Source organism: Microcaecilia unicolor, chromosome 7, assembly GCF_901765095.1.
Source record: "Microcaecilia unicolor chromosome 7, aMicUni1.1, whole genome shotgun sequence".
NCBI classification, from domain to species: Eukaryota; Metazoa; Chordata; class Amphibia; order Gymnophiona; family Siphonopidae; genus Microcaecilia; species Microcaecilia unicolor.
The window spans coordinates 151,680,387-151,701,857 of NC_044037.1; positions in this window are offsets into that span (position 1 = coordinate 151,680,387).

A 21,471-nucleotide genomic window follows, 5' to 3' on the forward strand; every position below is an offset into this window, starting at 1 on the left:
TGGCTGTTGGACGTGAGGATCGCCTGGTGATAGAGCAGCTTTTAAACTAGAAATGGGGAGAAAGGCCGACAGTCGCTCAAAAGCGCATGGTTCGGGATAAGGTATCTTGCAAGGATACCTCACACACAGGGAAGATATGGTTTCTGGATAGTGAGGTTGCACAACAGACCATGGTAGGCCAGGTGCCCTTAAATACAACTAAAGATCAGACAAAAGATGGCAAATCAATAGTGTCAAGTACTAAGCATCATGCAAATAGGAACAACAAATATACTCTGAAATGTCTATATGCAAATGCTAGGAGTCTAAGAAATAAGATGGGAGAGTTGGATTATATTGCACTAAATGAAAAATTGGATATAATAGGCATTACTGAGACTTGGTGGAAGGAGGATACCCAGTGGGACACTGTCATACCGGGGTACAAAGTATATCGTAGTGATAGGGTGGACCGGACTGGTGGAGGGATAGCATTGTATATTAACAAGAGCCTTGACTCAGATTACAAATTCAGCAGGACACAAATCACACCTTTGAATCATTGTGGGTTGAAATTCCATGTATAAAAGGGAAAAGGACGGTATAGGAGTGTACTACTGTCCGCCTCGCCAGGATGAGCAGGTAGACGCAGAAATTATAAAAGAAATCAGAGACGCAAACAAAATGGGCAATATGATAATAATTGGTGACCTCAATTATCCAAATATAGACTGGGTAAATGTAACATCGGGACACACTAGAGAGGTACAATTCCTTGATGAAATCAAGGACAGCTTTATGGAGCAGCTGGTGCAGGAGCCAACAAGAGAAGGAAAAATTCTAGACTTGGTCCTTAGTGGTGCGCATGATCTGGTGGGGACGTTATGGTACTGGGGCCACTTGATAACAGTGATCATAATATGATCAGTTTTGATATCAACCTTGAAGTAATTATACACAGTGTGAAGAGTAAGGGGCTGTCCTGTCCTGGGTAGGCCACTAGGTGGCGCTGTTCCCATAGAAATGGGGGAAAGGGTCCAGGTCATGTCATTATTGAGGAGTCCACCAGGGGAGCCGGTAGGGGAATGCCAAAGTGGAGGTTGCTAGGACCAGGGAGAGTCCTGGGTTGGAAACAGGTGTGGGCGATTAGGGGCTGAGTTCTGCTTGGAATTAGGGGGAAGAGCCTGAAGGGGTGGAGAAGCTAATTAACCACCTTATACCTGCCTGGGTAGTGAAAGAGAAGAGAAAAGCTGGGACCTGGCAGCTTGAAGAAGATCCCCTTTGAAGGTGCTGGCTGAACTCTGTGGACTTTTGAAACTATCTGCTGAAAAGGTGACAGCTGCACTACCAGCTGAGAAAGTCTTTAAATGAAAAGAAAATGCTTTTGTTTGACTGTTTGAACTGTGAAAGTTTGAGGCAATGCTTTAAGTATGGAAAGGGTTTAATTAGAAGACCCTGAGTAACTGCCTTTTTGCTATGTTTAAGTTGAAGAAGGAATGTTTGAGTGAAAGCAGAAATGAGCCATGAAGATGATGTTAAATGGCAACTAATAAAACCTTTGCTTATAAGAAGCCTGAGGTTGGTGAACATTTGGGAAGGAAGCTAAGCAAGCCTGGTGGTGGTGAAGATTTGTGAAGGAAGCTAAGCAGGGTCAGCCCTGGCCAGGTCCTGGAAGGGTGACCAGTTCACAACAGGAAGTCAAATACGTTAGCGTTTAACATTAAAAAAGGAGACTATGATAAAATGAGAAGAACAGTTATAAAAAGGGGGGACAACTGAGAGGGTAAAAACTGTACAACAGGCATGGACGCTGTTCAAAAATACCATCCTGGAGGCCAAGGCCAAACATATTCTGCGAATTAGAAAAGAAAGACGGAAGTCCAAAAGACAGACGGCGTGGTTGAAAAGTGAGGTGAAGAAAGCTATTAGGGCTAAAAGAAACACCTTCAGAAAATGGAAGAAGGAACCGTCTAAAAATAACAAGAAGCAGCATAAGGAGTGTCAAAGCAAATGCAAGGTGCAGATAAAGAAGGCCAAGAGGGATTACGAAAAAAAAAATAGCAGTAGAGGCAAAAAAAAACATAGTAAAAAAATTTTTTTTGGTATATTAAAAGCAGGAAGCCGGCAAAAGAATTGGTTGGGCCGTTGGATGACCGAGGGGTTAAAGGGGCGATCAAGGAAGACAAAGACGTAGTGGAGAGCATAGGCGCCCGGTATAAGAGGCTTGGGGAGGCTAAGCCTCCCCTGCTGCAGCAGGATGGATCAGCTGTTTCTTCCGGGAATCCCCTGGGGAGTTTAAATTGTTGATTTACCTCCATCCTAGCTGCAGTGAAAGCCCGTCTCTAACCTTGTGTAACTAGTTGTAGAAATTGGTTTATAGTTTAATTTGTTTACCTTACTGCTGGGAGAGCAGGGGGGTGGCTGGAGGTGTCCTGGGTTGCCAGGGAGATATTTAATGAGGATGACTTCCTGCATGAGCAGTTCATACCAAAGAGACTTGCACTGACACCTGAGATTTTAAAAGTGCTAAAAATAATTTTAAAAGTGTTTCCACTATTCATAATGTATTGTAAGCCACATTGAGCCTGCAAAGAGGTGGGAAAATGTGGGATACAAATGCAATAAATAAATAAATAAAAAATTTGTATTAAATCTAATTGCAGAATTTAGGTGCTAGGAGATGGGATTGATATGCTATATACTCAAATTTGTTTAAATCATATGCAAATTAGTCCATTTTTGGGAGGTTCTCATTTGCATATTTATGGGTAAAAATTGTTGGAAATGTTTACAGCCTTAATGTTAGGGCATGGCTCTGATCAAAAATGTGAAGTTTGATCCAAAAACGAAGGGTTTATCTAGTGTTTTTGACTAAAAATTCCCATTAGAGTGTCTGTATGTTAATCTGCATTCAAATAGAGCTCTCTGATTGGATGAGCAGTTCCTGTTAGAAATCTGCTCGGGAGCAAAGAGAAGAGAGCAACTGAAGATTTGGACTGAAAGGACATGCAGCTTTGAGCTCTGTGTTTAAGGATTGATAGAAAGAACAGAAATTATAAAAGAGTGCCTGATTATGTGGTAAATGAAAAAATATGAGTGAAAAGAGATTGGTGGAAATTTACAAGTTTGAGGTTTCTCTATTGAGAAAAGGATCTGAATATTTCACTTGTAAGCCTTCCCTTCATTCCCATCAGTGTCCCGCCTTCTTCTGACGTAATTTCCTCTTTCTGCGAGGGCGGGACACTGACGGAAATGAAGGGAAGGCTTACAAGGCTAGAGACAGGCTTTCACTGCGGCTGCTGCGATGGAGGCAGGGGAGCGAGGAGAATTATTGAGGGTGGGTATGGATGGCTGGAGGTGGGGCAGGGGAGCAAAGAGAATCACTGGGTGGGTGTGGATGGCTGGAGGGGGGCAAGGGAGAGGAGAGAATCGCTGGGTGGGTGTGGATGGCTAGAGGGGGGCAAGGGAGAGGAGAGAATCGCTGGGTGGGTATAAATGGCTGGAGGGGGGCAGAGGAGAGGAGAGTTTCTGGACATGGATGGAGGAGAGGGAAGGGAGAGAGAAGAAATGCTGGACATGGATGGAGGGAAGGGAAGAGTGAGGAAGGAGATGAGATGAGGGAAAAGGAAGAGAGAAAAACTGCACATGGATGAAGAAAATAGGCAGAAGCTGGATCCACTGGACAGTCAAGTCTGCGGAGGACCCAGCTTTTACTTACGGATGTAGGTCAAGAAATGAAGAAGAAAGGCGGAAAGTAAAGAAATAAATGGAAAGGAAGCCCTGGAAACGGAGTTAAGAGGACAGATAGCAGCAGAATCGGATACTGGGCCAGCATGATCAGAAAAACAAAGTCACCAGACAACAAAGGTAGAAAAGATCATTTTATTTTCATTATAGTGTTTGGAATATGTCCACTTTGAGAATCAGGTGCACAACATTAAAAGTTTATATTTATTTACTTATTTATGGCATTTTATCCCACATTAAACATGAATTAGGGTGTTTTGTGGCTCTACATGAGAATTGTGATGATATGATCCCTTGTTTCATATTGTTGACGGTCTGCATTTTCCGTATGGGTGGTATATTGGTGTATTAGGTTCTGCCCAGTGTAATATTTATGGTACAGTAAGGTTCTGAGTGTGTTTTTGCACAAAGATGTGCATAGTGTTTTGCAGTTGAGCGATTGTGGTTAGTTTATGCTTTGAGCAACCACTTTATTCTTTGACATATGATACATATCTAATACCTAAATTTAATAAAAGGTATTAATTGTGACTTTTATTTGTATTTATTTATTTTTTTCTGTGTGTTATCAGACAATTATGGATTTAAGCTCCACCCCTGGCCCCACCCCTAACCCCACCCCCTTTAGCCTCCCCAAACAGTTGGGCCACCGACCGCCTATGGTGGAGAGATTAAATGAATTCTTTGCTTCGGTCTTCACCAAGGAAGATTTGGGTGGGATACCGGTGTCAGAAATGGTATTTCAAGCGGACGAGTCAGAGAAACTTACTGAATTCACTGTAAACCTGGAGGACGTAATGGGACAGTTCGGCAAACTGAAGAGTAGCAAATCACCTGGACCGGATGGTATTCATCCTAGAGTACTGATAGAACTGAAAAATGAACTTGCGGAGCTACTATTAGTGATATGCAATTTATCCTTAAAATCGAGCATGGTACCAGAAGATTGGAGGGTGGCCAATGTAACGCCGATGTTTTAAAAAGGTTCCAGGGGAGATCCGGGAAATTATGGACCAGTGAGTCTGACGTCGGTGCCGGGGAAAATGGTAGAGGCTATTATTAAAAACAAAATTACAGAGCACATCCGAGGACATGGATTACTGAGACCAAGTCAGCACGGTTTTAGTGTGGGGAAATCTTGCCTGACCAATTTACTCCAATTCTTTGAAGGAGTAAACAAACATGTGGACAAAGGGGAGCTGGTTGATATTTTGTATCTGGATTTTCAAAAGGCGTTTGACAAGGTGCCTCATGAAAGGCTACAGAGGAAATTGGAGGGTCATGGAATAGGAGGTAATGTCCTATTGTGGATTAAAAACTGGTTGAAGGATAGGAAACAGAGAGTGGGGTTAAATGGGCAGTATTCACAATGGAGAAGGGTAGTTAGTGGGGTTCCTCAGGGGTCAGTGCTAGGACCGCTGCTCTTTAATATATTTATAAATGATTTAGAGATGGGCGTAACTAGCGAGGTAATTAAATTTGCTGATAACACAAAGTTATTCAAAGTGGTTAATTCGCGAGAGGATTGTGGAAAAATTACAGAAGGACCTTACGAGACTGGGAGACTGGGCGGCTAAATGGCAGATGACGTTTAATGTGAGCAAGTGTAAGGTGATGCATGTGGGAAAAAAGAACCTGAATTATAGCTACGTCATGCAAGGTTCCATGTTAGGAGTTACGGACCAAGAAAGGGATCTGGGTGTCGTCGTTGATGATACACTGAAACCTGCTCAGTGTGCTGCTGTGGCTAGGAAAGTGAATAGAATGTTGGGTATTGTTAGGAAAGGTATGGAAAACAGGTGTGAGGATGTTATAATGCCATTGTATCGCTCCATGGTGCAACCGCACCTTGAATATTGTGTCGAATTCTGGTCACCACATCTCAAGAAAGATATAGTGGAATTGGAAAAGGTGCAGTGAAGGGCGACGAAAATGATAGGGGGGATGGGACGACTTCCCTATGAAAAAAGACTAAGGAGGCTAGGGCTTTTCAGCTTGGAGAAGAGACGGCTGAGGGGAGACATGATAGAGGTATATAAAATAACGAGTGGAGTGGAACAGGTGGATGTGAAGCGTCTGTTCACGTTTTCCAAAAATAGTAGGACTAGGGGGCATGCGATGAAACTACAGTGTAGTACATTTAAAACAAATAGGAGAAACATTTTCTTCACCCAACGCGTAGTTAAACTCTGGAATTCGTTTCTGGAGAACGTGGTGAAGGCGGTTAGCTTGGCAGAGTTTAAAAAGGGTTTGGACGGTTTCCTAAAGGACAAGTCCACAGACTGCTACTAAATGGACTTGGAAACAATCCATAATTTCGGGAATAACATGTATAGAATGTTTGGGAAGCTGCCAGGTGCCTTTGACCTGGATTGGCCGCTGTTGGGGATAGGATGCTGGGCTTGATGGGCCTTTGGTCTTTTCCCAGTATGGCATTACTTAACTGCCTCTGGGCGAGTCTCCCACTCTCCAATTATCCCCAGTGATTTCTAGGTTACTGGAACCACATTCCCAGTGGTCTCACAGTTCCCAGAAAGCACTCATAGACCCCCAATACACAAACCACCAGAATTCTTTATCAGTCAAGACAAACAGGGCGAATAAACAATTATGTTTATTCTCTTAATAAATAAGGAACAGTGGAACAAAATAGTGCAATCGGCAAACAATAACATGTAACTGAAATATGGATCAATTATAACACTAACTAAATCCATACTTCCTAGAAAGTACCTGGGGAGATCTTCAGCTGTCAGAATAAAACCTCTTTTTAATCTTCTCAAATTATTTAAGCCGTAACTCTAACCTTCTTCCTCATTTAACTGACCGGTCTCACTGTTTAATTCCTTCCACTTTGCTACTCTGAGACTGCCAGCCATTCTTTAACAGCCAAGCGACTGCTTGGACATAATTTGCTGTATCTGTCCTCTTACCATTTAGTTATAGATATCTTATTTTCTTTTTCTCCTTTCTGCTGTTCCTGTTTCTACACTGTAAGCCATTACACGGTTCTTACTACCACACTTGCCTGCAGTTTTAATACTTTCTCTAGTATATTTTAATTCCCCTTTATTTAGAAGTTCCCTATTTTTGGCCTGACATCTTCATGGTTGTGGTCATATCTTTCTAACAACCTAATTTATGTTGTGGATTTCCATGTTCTTTGTTCCCGATATTTCTCTACGTTGTCTTCATGTTTGCTGGTCTCTGCTGTCCTCTTGTGGCAAGTATTGAATCTTTTAAAACATTTCTTCTTTCTAAACTTTTTTTGTTGTTTAAGTTCTAGATTTTTTTCTCTTCCGTCCTTATGCCTGCTCTCATTTACTGCAAATTTATCTTTCAACTTATTTCTTTTCTCTGACTCTATCTTATATTACTTTGTTAGTTCAAGATTTTCAGCTGATCTTTTGCTGACAGACCAAACCTTTCTTGTTACCTGCATGCAGTAATACCCAAATTTATATTTTGATTTTTATATTACATTAGCAATACATTTTTATTCTGATTGATTAATGCATTTTGGTTTTTAGTCCTGCTAAATTGAGCCTCTGTGACAACTTGTTTTAAAGTTTGGTTCATTAGTCCAAATTTCCCCACTTTTATTGTCTTGGCATTTTGGGGTTTTTTAAATTGTTGTGCCGATAAGTTCTTATAATAATTATCCCAGTAAGGATGGGGCTTTAAGACGTTTTAACTGCTTGAGTTGGGTTTAGAACTAAAGCACGACAGTGCCCCCTTTTCAAATTTATCATTTTATTGTCCACTGTTAGTGTGTGACTGCGGGTCCCCGTTGGACAAAACCACTCTTCTATTCAGACTTTTCTCGCAGGATTTCTGAATAGTTGGGGGGTATAGGTATTCTCCGTTTGTGAGTTTCCCCCTGGTTGAAGTTGGCGTTACTCCCAGGGTTCCAGTAGAAGTGGGGTACTCCTGACTGCCAGTAGAAGTGGTGCACTCCTGGTTGGAAGACATATCGTTGAAGAGTGGTAAGTATATGATTCCCTTTAATTTTTATTTGTATTTACATATATGTTTAGGTATAGCACTATTCTAGATTAGTTTCTATAGTCTCAACTGTACTCTGTTATACTTGTAGTACACTATACTTATAGTACGTACACACTGACCCTTACACTTTGACCACTATGTCCACACCTTTGGACAAGGTTTTAAACTTCTTTCCCTCAGAGAATAAAGATCTAACACATATTTGTGAGAAATGGCATAACCGTTGGAACAAAAAACGATAAGGATTTAAATTGGCCTATTTCTGGTTCTTTCCAGCCTGAAAAGTTAAGGGCCTTAATTGCTTACAATGATTCCCATAAACCTGGGTAATCCAGATCCAAACAGATTGACGCAATAAATTCATTTATTCTCATTGCAGAATGCAATACAGATTTTAAATCTCTACCTGACTCCCACATACTTGCCTCCACAAACGGAAGCAGCCACCCCCAGTGCCCCTCCTTCATACGAGTCAGCACTCTCCTCTGCCCCTACCAAGTTGTTGACCTGCGGCACTGCTGTTGGCTATACAACTATACCCCCAGGCTACTGTGACCGACCTTTGGACACAATGCCAATGCTGATAGATTTGAAACCGGCTTCTTCTCCATTACCAGTCCAATCTATCACGCTTGATAGCCCCACTGCAGTACACATCTCTGGCACTGTAGATTTATGTCCACTTCCTTCCCAATTGGAGCCCACCGGCTCTGTCGCTGCTAAACTTGTTCCCAGGGCTGGTTTGCTGCCCGCTGCTACTGGATCTCTGTATCCCTCTGCTGAACTCATTTCGGCATTACAAGACCAGAAACCTCCTGTAGAATTGAAGGATCAGAAACCTCCGCAGGAGACATTATTTGTACCTGTTAAGTCAGACTGCCAAAATAACCCTCCTGCTCCCCCCTGTCTCCTCATATCCTCCTGTTCCCTCTTTTCAGGAGTTGCAGAAAATGGGATGGATATAACCATCCTCTGGTCCAGCTGCCCTGGGCAATCCTATCACTTTCCCTATCCCCAAATTCCCCAGTAAGCCTGACCGTCAACTGGCTTTGTCTCTCCTACAAGACTCGCAATCCGTACCTTCTGGTACAGAACCGCAACCCAACCTTTCTGCACCACGCGTCTCTCTTTACTCCATTCCCTCTGTCCAGGAGTTACAACAGATGGGGTGGGTAAAATCATCCTCTGGTACATGTAACCCTCTCCCTATCTCTTCCCTCGGTTCCACCATCCTCCATCTAACCAGTCCCCACCTGTTAATACTGCCCAAGTTCTTCCAGATTGGCTAAACTTGGGTGCCCGTCCAAAGGTTCAGAGCCTACCTTCTATTCGCCCAACCAGCCCTTCCTTGGCTGATGAACAACTTGGTTTTCTTAAGCTGCCTCTACTATCTACTTTTAAGCGTGAACTCCGGTTTGAGAGACGCGCTGCTCTCAATGAGCCCTCACCTGTGCAGCTATTTGCTTCAAAAGGTGGCCCCCCAATGAAGTTAGATGGCGCCCCGACCCTCGGTCCCGTGTTTACGTCCCTACATGCTGTGCATTCCCAGCTTGTCGACCTCCATGCAGACATTTTGAACTTCCAAAAGTCTCACACTCTTGCTCCACCAGCACAAAAACTGAGGGAGAATTTACAGTTAGACCACATTCCAGCTCAAGTGGCTCAAGAAATCCGTGATAATCTATCTTATGTCTCGCGTGGACTTCAGACATTGCAAAAGTCTATGTACCACGATCCGCAACACACCTCCATTGCCAACAACACTAGGCATAGAAATCCTAAAAGTTACCTAGAACCTGATGGTTCTGCTCATTGCCTTGCTGTTGTTACTCCCCCACTTCAAGTGCCCAATAATCCCGGTGCACCTGATGAATATGTTGCCCAACAGGAAAATTACTGAGAGTACACCCAACCCTGGGCTTATTATTTGGCAGGCTGGTCCGAGACTCTTGCTCCTCAGTCTGCCCTCTTTCCCCTTCATGGTTCCCTGGCAACTGACAAGTTATTGTTAGCCTACAACCTTATCTTCGATCATCCTGATCCTACCTGGCCCCACAGAACTAAAACGTATCTGAACGAAGGTCTCCAAGTTTGGAAAAAATATGAAAATCAGTTCGCCCCGGCTGCCAGCACTACTGCTGGGGCTGTCAAACTCATTCCACTATTGAAGTATCTGCTGGTGTGCCCCACACCAAATACACCCCTTACTCTGCAGTTGAGCTCAATAGTTTGGTACAACAGTTGCCTGACATTTCTGCAGGAGGTAATAAATGGCTTCGCAAATTCCAAGAATACACACTTGACACAATACAAGCTGTAGGTGATATGAAAGCCCTACTAGCCCGTACCCCTTATGCTAATGTGGGCGACTTGGTCACACAAGCTGGATATGCCAATATGGTTACTGATTGCCAATATGATGGCGACCTTCTTACCTCTATTCAAGTGAAACTGTTTGTGGCTATCCGCACTGCGTTTCCTCCCCATAAGGACCTCTCAGTCCTAACATCAAAGCGGTGGGTTCCAGACTCTGAATCCATAGACACTTACATTCTTATAATGCAGCAGCTATATAGAGATGAAACAGGAGGGATTTGATGCTAAAAATGCTCTCCATGTTTTTTATCACCTCTTAAAAGAAACCCTGCCTTCCAAAGTTAAGGAGGGTCTTGACAACACTGTGGGTTTACCCCATAAGCTATGGGCCGAAATGAAAGATCACATTCTGCACCACTGCAGAATTCTCATTAAAAACAAACAAAATGAGGACCACAAAGAGAAAACTACACGCCACAGTCTCATGTGTATGAAAATAGCTAAATTGAAGCATGAGCAGAATGAGAAGGCTTCACTGCCCACCCCTTCCTCCTCTAGCTGTAGTTCCCCCATGTCTTCGCCAGTATATCCAGCTAACCCAGAGTCCTACTCGGACCTACGAGACCATTCCTCATCCTCTAGCTTATCCTCCTCACCAGAGTTCCAGGACCCTCCCACTAACTATCGTCCAGAGTGTTCTGATTTTCCCTTTTGTGGAAAACATGACCCCCGGAGTTTCACTATGTACTCTGCTAATCGTAATAATAATAATGTCAGAGGATGGCAGCCCCAAAGGGGCTACCAAAGAGGTCCCGCAGATAATGCTCATGCCAGAACGGTAGAGCAGGCTTCGCTGCCCTACAGTTCACACCGGAAGAGGATATACTTGATTCGGTGCAATTTAGACTACCTGATTGTTACGTTCCTCACCTGGTTCCAGGCCTGCGCGGCCGGTTCGGCAGAGCTAATCGGCTATCTTGGTGGTGTTTCACCAGGATAGGTTGGCCATCTTGGGATGGGCATCTTAGCTTGTGGCAGCCATCTTGGGGTTGGCCGGCTGCAGGAAGGAAGCCCATATTTGGCTGTTGGGTTTCTCTGCTGATGGGGGCAGCCATCTTGATTCAGCTGCACATGTTTAGGATTGATTCCTGCTCTATTTAAAGCCCTGCCTCCAGTCCTTTGTTGCTTCGGCCTCAATTGTTCTGAGGAGTTGCTGTCAGAGTGCTGTTCGCCGACTAACGTCTGTTCCTGTTTTCCTGTGTACTGGACCTGGGCTAGTTTTCTCGGATATTGTTTGTTTGCTGCCTGCCTTGACCCTGGACTGATTTTGACTATTCTTTGCCTGTTGGAGTACTAGTTCTGGACTGTGTCTGTTTCCTGCCAGCCTGGTCAGCGGCTGTGCAACCCCGCCGGTTCCACAAGTCCTGGTGGCCACCTGCAGCTGGGAGCTCAACTCCTGGTGAACAGTGGTCGCTTCCCAGGTGAAGCTAGGGGTTGTCTGGCTGCCTGACCGAGTGCGGTGTCACTCCATCTCTGCCGTGCTCAGTCGGGGCACAGGGGCTCACTACTACTGGGTTATAACAGTAGACCGAAGCCATGAGCTCACCAGACGGTTCCGAGCTTCCTAAGCTGGCTCAAGCGGTACAGGAGCAGCAAGCACAAATAGCATGATTGACCAGTGTGCTGCAGAACATCTGCAATCAACTTGCAGCAGGCCGCTACGGGTCCGCCAGGATCTAGAGCGGAGGCTTCCACTGCACGTCTGCTTCTCCCAGAGCCACCGCATTTTGTTGGGACCCCGGCAGCCTGCAGGGGGCTCCTTAATCAATGTCAGATCTTGTTTGAATTACAGCCGGAGGCTTTTCCATCTGACAGAATTAAAGTAACATATTATTTCCCTGTTGTCCGGGGCCGCATTGGCTTGGGCGTCTCCGTTGTGGGAACAGCGGAGTCCGATACTGATTAACCTGGAGGAGTTCTTGCAGCAGTTCAGGATGGTGTTTGACGTACCTTGCCAGCTGGAAACTTCACAGTAGATATTTTTTCTACAGATAATTCCATATTATCTGTTTAAAATTCCACCTTGAGCAACATCCTTCCTACTGACAATCATACATTTTGTCCTACCTTTACTGAGAATTTTACCCTTTCTAATACCGTCCCTGTTGATAACTTCACTGAGACTGCTACCCTTCATACTGAAAATCTTACTTTGCCTGGACACTTCCCTGCTCCTACCAGACTTTTTCCTACCCCTACCAAAAATTCTTTCTTGACTGATATCTTGCCTACTGAAAATTCCACCTTGCCAGAATAAGTTTTTCTTCTTTGTGGATTAATGAGTGACCCAGTGCGACCTATCTCTGATAATCCCCCTGGACTTGAACATTTGGGAAATTGTTATTGAATTTCTTACTATTCTTTCTCTTATTCTTTCTATAATCTTTGCTCTTGTCTGGTTTCTGTACTTTCACCAACACATTCAATACTATCCTGCTTATTTTCGAAAGAGAAATACTCCTATAGTGCGACCTAAATTGGGAGATAGACGTTTATCTCACAAAAACGATTAAATCAGTATAATGGAAACAAAACTTTAAGTGCGCCCGTTTCGCTCGTACGCTCAGATACAAATGCCCAAATAAGGGGCGTGTCGGGGGCGTGTTAAGGGCGGTGTTACGAGGTGGGCGTCTACAACGTATAACGGATAGCGAAATGACTTAGGGTGGGTGCGAACATGGGCGTCATTGCTTAGACCCGAAATAAAAGCGACCAGAGCAAGGGGGAAATCGTCTTTAGACCCATTAGCGATTGTGTGCAGTTGGAGAGTGGCGCGATCGGTGTTGGGAGAGCTGAATTGGTGGTTGCAGAGAAAGCTGAGTGTGTGGAGTACCTGTAACGTTCGTCTGTCTGCCCTAGTCGGAACGTTGTCACCCTCACCTGCCTCTTTTGTATCTTACCTTTTGACCTTTCCCTACTCCTCCTCCTTGCTCTATCGGTCCCTTCCCCCTATCCATCTCCATTCACTGTTCCCACGTGTATATTGTATTGCCTGACTTCCCTTTGTCTCTGTGTTCCCTGTACTGTTTGGGGAGTGACTGGCCAGAGGGTGTGTTTGGAGTGAGATTCTGTGTGCTGCTGTTGTTTCAGTACTACTACTAATACTTGCACTGGTGGGGAAATGGATGCACTAAATTCACTGGTGGCTTCCATGTTAGAGGAATAGGCCACACACCGCAGGAGCTATTCACGGCCCCGAGTGTTCAGGCCCCGCACCACCTTCCTACAACTCACTGACCAGCAGTGTCTGACAAGGTTCAGGTTTGATAAGGCGACCATTGTGCAGCTTTGTGAGCAGCTGAAACCCCTCCTTCAGCCCCAGACCCATAGGAATAACCCCATCCCTGTCCACCTCAAAGTCACTGCCTCTCTCTCTGTCCTGGCCACTGGGAGTTTTCAATCCGTATTAGCTGCTAACACAGGGCTCACCCAGGCTTCTATTTCACACTGTCTCACCCAGTTCCTGGATGCCTTTCTAACTCACACCTCTCACTACATCACTTCCCCCCCCCCCCCCCCCCCCCAGGCCCTGCATAACAACATGCTGTTGCTAGATTCCCCTCGGTCATAGGTGTGATTGACTGCACACACGTCCCACTCAGGCCCCCCTGGCCACATGAAGCCACATACAGGAAGGCATTTTATTCGATGAACATGCAAGTTGTGTGTGATGCCCAGGGGGAGATATTAGACGTGTGTGCCAGGTACCCCGGTTCCACCCACGATGCCTACATCTTACAGCACTCGGGCATCTTCCGCAGGTTTGAGCGAGGGGAGTTCACCGGTGGATGGCTACTAGGTAAGTGCAACATGGATGTACCCATACTATATCTCCTCCACTGGCCAACCCTCCGCCCTGCCTTCCTCCACCTCACTCCACAACCCACTATCCTAATCCCCCCTCCCCCCCTGTACCTGGTCCAAGCAATACACATTCATCTATTTCATTCTGCTTCTCTCCAAAGGTGACCGAGGCTACCCGCAGAGGACATGGCTCATGACCCCCCGTGGTGCATCCACAACCAGGGGCAGAAGAAACCTACAACAGGAGGCATCGGAGCACCCGGGGGATTATTGAGTGGACCTTTGGCTTCTTGAAAAACCGGTTCCACTGTCTGGACCGGTCTGGAGGATAGCTGCTCTACAGTCCAGAAAAGGTGGCCAAGATCTTTGTGGCGTGCTGCATGCTGCACAATTTGGCCCAGCGCAGAGGACAGGCCCTCCCAGAGGAGCCACAGCAACCAGAGGAGGCCCCAGATGAGCAGGAAGAGGAGCCCCCTCTACCCCCAGCCCACAGAGCAGAGCTCACTGCTTACCAGCTTGGCGTCAGAGCCAGACAAAGACTCATTGAAACAAGTTTTGTGTGAAAGTAAGTGCACATTTATTTGTAATACTCACATAAGTGTTACCATCACATCACACCCATCACCACCACCACCACCACCACCCACCAACCCTCACCCTCCAGCATGTGCCATCACTTTCCCCGGCCCCTCCCCCGTCCCCTCTTACCCCTCCCACGGACTTCCTTTGCAGCTGGTGCTGCAGGGGAAGTCTGTTCAGACTCCTCCGATGGGCTACTCCTACTGTCCTCCTCCGTATCCACACAGCAGCCTGCGGCTTCGGCTGCGCTGTGGAAATCCGGCCACCTTGTTGGCTGTAGCCTGGCCACAGGACCCAGAATGGGAGCTGGTTTGGTGGGTGCTGCACTAGTGGCTGTGGAGGCGCCCGATCTCAAGGCCCACCTCTTAGCTGGTGGTGGTTGCTGCCCACTGGAGGAGGAAGTGGATGGCAGGTCTTGCTGCACCACCACCGGTGGAGTAGGTGCTGTGACCTGAGGGCGCAGGCCTTCAATGCTGTGCTGCAGCTGTTCCAGTTGCTGGAGCACCTCATGGTGGGCTTGGCGCTGCGCCTGGAGCAGTTCCTGGTGGGCTTGGCGCTGCGCCTGCAGTGCTTCCCGCTGCAGCTCTAATTTTTGTTGTCGGTACTCCTCCAAGCCCACATTGTGCCGCAGCAAATCAGTGGCCAGCCGCAGGAGTTGCCTCCTTTGGCTGGAGGGCCTCTGGCGAGGAGCTGGCCCCCTATATGCATCCTCCGCATCAGAAAACTCAACTGGTGGTGGAGGTGCCGCCTCTGCCGGTGGTGCTGGTGGAGGTTGGGCCTCTAGTGCTGGTTCTGCTGGTGGTGGAGGTAGAGGGTGCTCTGGTGCAGGTGGTGGAGGTAGAGGCTGCAATGGTGCAGGTGGTGGTGGTGGTGGTGGTAGAGGCTGGACTGCTGCTGCAGGCGGTGGAGGTTGAGGCTGTCCTGCTGGTGTAGGCCTTTGTTGTGATTGGAGGCCACTAGGGCCAGCCTCATCAGAGTCATCACCTGTATAGCACAAGGGTGAGGAAGTGTGTTGGTGAAAATAACCCACTTTTGTCTTTCAGCATTCATCTACATAGCCCCACACTTGATGACACTGCAAAGAGATGGTGAGGAGGATTGGGTTTGAGACCCATGTGAACGACAGCCCCACAGGCAGCTGGGTACAGCTGGTGGACGGACAGCCAAGACAAGGACACCGCTCACAACTTTGTGGACCTGGACAAGCTGTTTGTTGTATATTAGTTAAAGTGAAGGACATTTGAGCGTGTCTTGTGTTACTACTGACTTGGTACACTGCCTAGAACTGCTTTATGACCCCGATTACAGGCTCCTTAAGTTGCATGTTGTAAAGAGTATGTAGGCAGCTCTGGGGGACAGAAAGAAAAGAGGAGAGCAAGAAACTACAACTACCCGCATGCCTCAGGGGAACCCTGGGCTAAGCAAGAATACCCCCGTTACAGGCAGGCATCCCCCAAGAAAGAACCCGAAATAAGGAACTACAACTCCCAGCATGCCCAAAGGGAACGTGGGGATAAGAGAAACTATGTGCATTCCCATGAGTCACCAGAGGAGGGCCGCAGGGGAAGGAATAAGGCGAATTCTCCAACCTGGTGGAAGAGGTGGTGGAACAGGGGGGTGGAGAAAGAGGAGACACCAAAGAGCTTTAATGAAAGAAAGGGTGAGCAGCTGGGAGAAGGGCGGGGTGAAGAGAATATGGATTGGGCTCCTGAGGAGAGAGAGGAGGAGAGTGGGCCTTGCCCTATGGAGTTAACTGAACCGGAGAGCGCCCTAGAAGAACCGATGGACTTTTCAGCTCTGGCTCAGCGAAAGCCAAGAGAGTAGCGTGGCCAAGCCGGGTCAAGCGGGAAGAGGTCAGGTAGGAGTATGACTGACCAAGAGGGTGGGACCCTAGGCTTTGAGCCCGCGCAAAGCCATTATTGAGCTGTGTTTTGAAGCTTGGCTAAAATTGAACTGTGTTTTGAAAGCCTAGCTGAATTGAGCTGTGTTTTGAAGCTTGGCTAAAATTGAACTGTGTTTTTGAAAGCCTAGCTGAACTGAGCTGTGTTTTGAAGCTTGGCTAAAATTGAACTGTGTTTGGAAACCAGGGCTGAAGTGCGCCTGGGGTTTTTTTTTTCTTTTTCCCTGCTACTCTCCAGGGGACCGGGAGAGAAAGCAGCGGTTGAAGCCTGCCCTGGTGTAGCATTATTTGTTGTTTTGGAGAAGCAATTGAGAGAAGGAGGGACGTTCCTCCTATTCAATAAAAAGCTTCATTATATTTGTTATTGAGAAAAAGGGGAGCCATACAGGAGTGTGTTTTTTTTTGGTTTGGCTTTTTCTTGGAAGAGCTGCAACCCAGGAGAAAAGAGGATCCACTTTACAATGTATGTGGCCCACACTAACTAGAGCACAAAGGTGACAGAAGGAAATAGGCACATTTTGGTGATGATGGGAAAATAGGAGGGAGTAGGGAAGGAAGAAGCCCAAAGTTGTGCCACAGAGTAGAGTAGTAACCCACACACCCCCATAGGATAGGAGCCAAGTGTAAAGTATTATTGGAGGTGGTAAGCCCAGTGCAAATAAGCCCTCCCTGGACACCTACATGATATTTCCTCAATATTGGGGGTGCTCAAACACCCACTGAGTCTGCTCCTATGACACACATTAATACTACCACTACTCAGACACCTTACACTGTAATTAAGCTGCACACACAGGACAAGTAAGAGGGAAGCCAATGCCTACGGTAGGAATAGAGAGTAAGGGTACAGAGCAAGTGAGTAGGGGGTAGGAGGTGAGACACCATCATAAAGGTGGGCGTTTATTCCACATACTCCTCCCCCACCTCCCTCCTCCCCCTGGCCCCAACTTGTATAACACAGTGTAGTGCAGCACAACAGATATCCCAACATCATAATGGACAACCTACCTGAGCCCTCAGGCTGGGCCGAGGTGTCAAGGGACCCGATCCCGTGGATGCCCTCCTGGGGTAGCAGGACGTGGACCATCAGCTCCATGGGGGTGAGGTTGGCTGTGTCATGTGCTGTGGGATTGGCCCCAGCCTTCCTCCTCACATCCCTCCTCAGCTTGCGCCACTTGCGCTTACAGTCCTCCACGTCCCTTGCACAGTGGAAGACCGCATTCCTATTCCCACTGCTTGGTGGTCGTAGCCAGTCTCTGCCCTGTGGGAGCAAACAGGTTGGTGTGCCGTTGCTGTATCTCCTGCACCAGGAGCTCCACCTCGGCATCTGAGAAATTACCCTTCTGGGTTGGGGGCTGGCGTGGCGGCATTGTACCAATGGGGTTTCGAAAATACGGAGTGGGTGTTTATATCGTCGCCAGGAATGCCCATTTTGGACGGGGGATAGGCGTGTCTGATATGGACGCTGTAATTTCGATTATACACTTAATTCCTAAATGTGCCCAGCTGAGATAGCGATTTGGAGCTCCTGATTTCGATTATGGGTAGATAACTAGGGGCGTCTCCACCTGCCTTCCCCTTCTTGATTGCCATTTAAACCGCCATTTTATGCGCTGGCAGTTCTGATTCACATGAGTTCTCACGTGTTACCCACATTTATATTAAGGTTTGTGTTTGGCAAGGTATGCTTCGGGACACCTGTGTATTTTGGGGGGTTGTTATTTGTGGTTGCCCTCAGCCCACAACGCTTCCGTATCCATCCTTTGGCCCTCTTCCTGTCTCCCATTCTCTGTGCCTGGTTGTAGCAGGCAGTCTGTGGGAGCTAAGAAATTGCTACAATCGCTCCAAATCAGGCACCCCTCCCTCGGTAAGGGTCATTTCACTGAGGCAGATGTCCAGCTAATGTTCCAGAAGACAGAAACAGACGTTCATGGTAAGCTCTTATTTCTCTGCCACCTCTTCTCTTTCTGCTCATTATCAAGGAGTGTGCATTCACTGTATGTAGTCTGCAGTCATGTCTTAGCTTTCTTTTCTGCAGGTTCCTGTGCACTGGTTGGAGGCCATCAGCCCCATACTGTGTGGTTCTGCCAGGTCCTCAATGCTGTGGGCCAGCTGTTGCAGCTGCTGTATTGGTTCCCGGTAGGTTCAATCCTTTGTTTGTGTGCTGAACCCCAGTCCCCATTTATGAAATGGCCACCCATTCTCACTTTTGATAGGAGAGGGAGGGGGAACTATATAGGCTAATCATGTTTTTAGCACAGTATTGAACACAGTCCTACAAACCTCCATAGTTCTAGAACAACAACATTTCTAACATGTAGGCTGTAAACTAGTTTCAAGGTGGCCACAGGTAATGCCTACTGAGCCCTTAAGACATGGTGGGGGAGAGAGTTTGTGGTAACAGGTCCAAACCCAAATTACCTGCAGGTAGCTACAACCTGATGGCTGCTGTGGCCTAGTGGTTAGATCACCAGCCTTGTAATCACAAGGTTGACGTTTCAATTCCCACTCCTGCCCCTTGTGATCTACAGCAAGCCACCTAACCCTCCATTGGCTCAGGTACAAACTTACAGTCCTCCTAGGACAGGGAAAGACCTGGAATGTAGGTTACCTTGACCTCCTACTTAAAAAAGGTGTGAGCAAACACCAAATAATGAACACCATATTTATTTGTGCCCTTCTGTAACTCTTGTATTATATTGCAACTGTGATGCAGTAAGCCTCCATCTAATGGTTTTCCCATTGTTTTCCCTTTTCTCCTCAGCACTATATACCATTACAGATGCATAGAATGTGAAAAGATGAGGCAGCTGTTTGTAGGTCCTTGGTGGGCCCCCCCACCACCAATTTGGTATGCTTGTGGGTAAGGGTGTCTGGTGATCACACTGAGGACACATCATGTATGTGCTACCTAGGGTTATGTGCAAGAGTGTACTTGGCAGATCACAAGTGCTAGACAACAAATCTATTATTAATGCCACTCTGTGCTGTGGGGCTGTATGGTAAGGGGGAGGGAGAGAGGCTGGATGACCATTTGTGTCCCTCAACAGTAAATAGCCATCCAGCCTCAACAGCCCACCCCCCCTGCACATAGGGCCATGGAGGTTGGAATGAACAGATGGGCTTCTGTATGGGCACCATTATCACAGACATGCATCAGCTTTCTCATTCACACTTCACATTTCATGCAATGCATATTGCTGCCTCCTCTCACATCAACAGCACCATGTGGTTATATGTAATGCACAACGCACACACTGTTAGTTAAAATGTGAAAAATAATCTTTATGTACAGACCCCAACATATTCCCCCCACACCCACCCCTACAAATTCCCCCCCCCCCCCACAAAAATTCCCCAACCCCCCTCCAACATTTCCTCCCCCCCAACATACAAACACCCCACCCACCCAACAACTCCCTCCAAAATACACACTGTCACCCCCTCCCCTCCCCCTCCCCCCCGTCTAGGACGGGTGGCCATGGCCTGTACTCAAGGCCCTCTGTAGCAGGGTAATGAGCAGCAGCAGGACCACCCTAAGTGGGCCCTGCAGCTGCTTATTACTCTGCCGTATGAGTCGTAGCTCCTGCAGCACCTGGTTCTGGCCATCTACCAGGTGCTGCAGGAGGCGCACAACAGTCGCAGGGCCAAGGGCTGGAGGTGGCCCAGGAGACCCAGATGATGGCCCAGGGGATGGAGGTGGCCCAGGCGATGGCGCTGCCTGAGGCGATGGAGCTGCCTCAGGGGATGGAGATGGCCGAGGGGAGGGAGATGGCTCAGACGGAGCTGCAGGTGGGGAGGGGTCCTCCTGAATGTCCTTATCAATGATGAGGACCCCCTCCTCCTCCTCCTGGTGGGCCTCCTGGCCTGGCTCCTCCTCCTCCTCCTCCTCCAGGTGCCCCTCCTGGCCTGCCTCCTCCTCCTTCTCCTCCTCCTCCGAGTCCTCCTCCTGGCCTGGCTCCTCCTCCTGCAGGTGGCCCTCCTCGTCAGCCTGCTCCTCCTGCTGGTGCTGGAGCCCTGTGTATGTAAACAGAGTATGGATGAGATGAGCACATGCAACATGGCTTGCATAGTGCAGTAGCTGGGTGGCCTGAGCCAGGGGATGGGGGAAGGTGTGAGGAGGCGTGGCCTATACCCATGGGGGACTGAGATGCATCAGATGACATGACAGGGAATCCTGGAAGCTGCACTGACACAAAACACACAGGACATGTTGGCAGACCACACTCATTGGGGACCAGCATGTTTGCATTGTGAGATGCGACGAGGGTTTGGTGACCTGTTTTTGTTGTTTTTAATGGGGGGGGGGGGGGGGCGGTGGGAAGGGTGTTTAGCACATTACTTTTATGTGAGGGAGGCCATGACATCCAGTAAAAGTAGGGCCTCAGGCAGGTCTACCAGGACACACTATCCACCCACCCCAGAAAGGGGGAGACTAAAGTGAGGCATGTCATCTCATTCATCTGGGGGGGGGGGGGGGGGGGGATGGTCGTTGGAAGTTGCAGCCACAGTCATGGGAGGGCACCTGCAACCTGCATCCTTGATCTGGGACCAATAAATATGTTATTACTTATTAGATGGCTATTAGCCACATATTGTACAGGACATTTGCATTAATCAATAAATATATTTACAAATCAGTACAGGTGTCCTGTTTTTGAATACTTATGGCGAGCCCTGAGGTGCCGTCGCACTGCCCGGATGAGCTCGGGCCTCTCCCGCCTCACACGGCGGAACCTCCTCCGTAGGGACTCGAGGTCCCGGTGAACGCCGAAGCGTCTGTAAGATATAAGTTTGTAGAGCAGGAGTCAGGGGATGGTCCTTCTTGCCCTCTGCACACACATTCATTTGTTATTCAAATAGCAGAGAGAGGGTCAACACTGTTGGGGGGGGGGGGGGATCACCTCCATTGGTCCACATTCATAGAAGCCACCTTTGTACAATGTTTGGGGGTGCTACCCCCAGTGGAGATCACCCCTCCCTGGATCCATACAAGGCATTTATTCTATATTGGGGGTGCTCAAGCACCCACAGCAGCCACCGAGTTGGCTCCTATGCAGATGATGCCATAGAGGTGG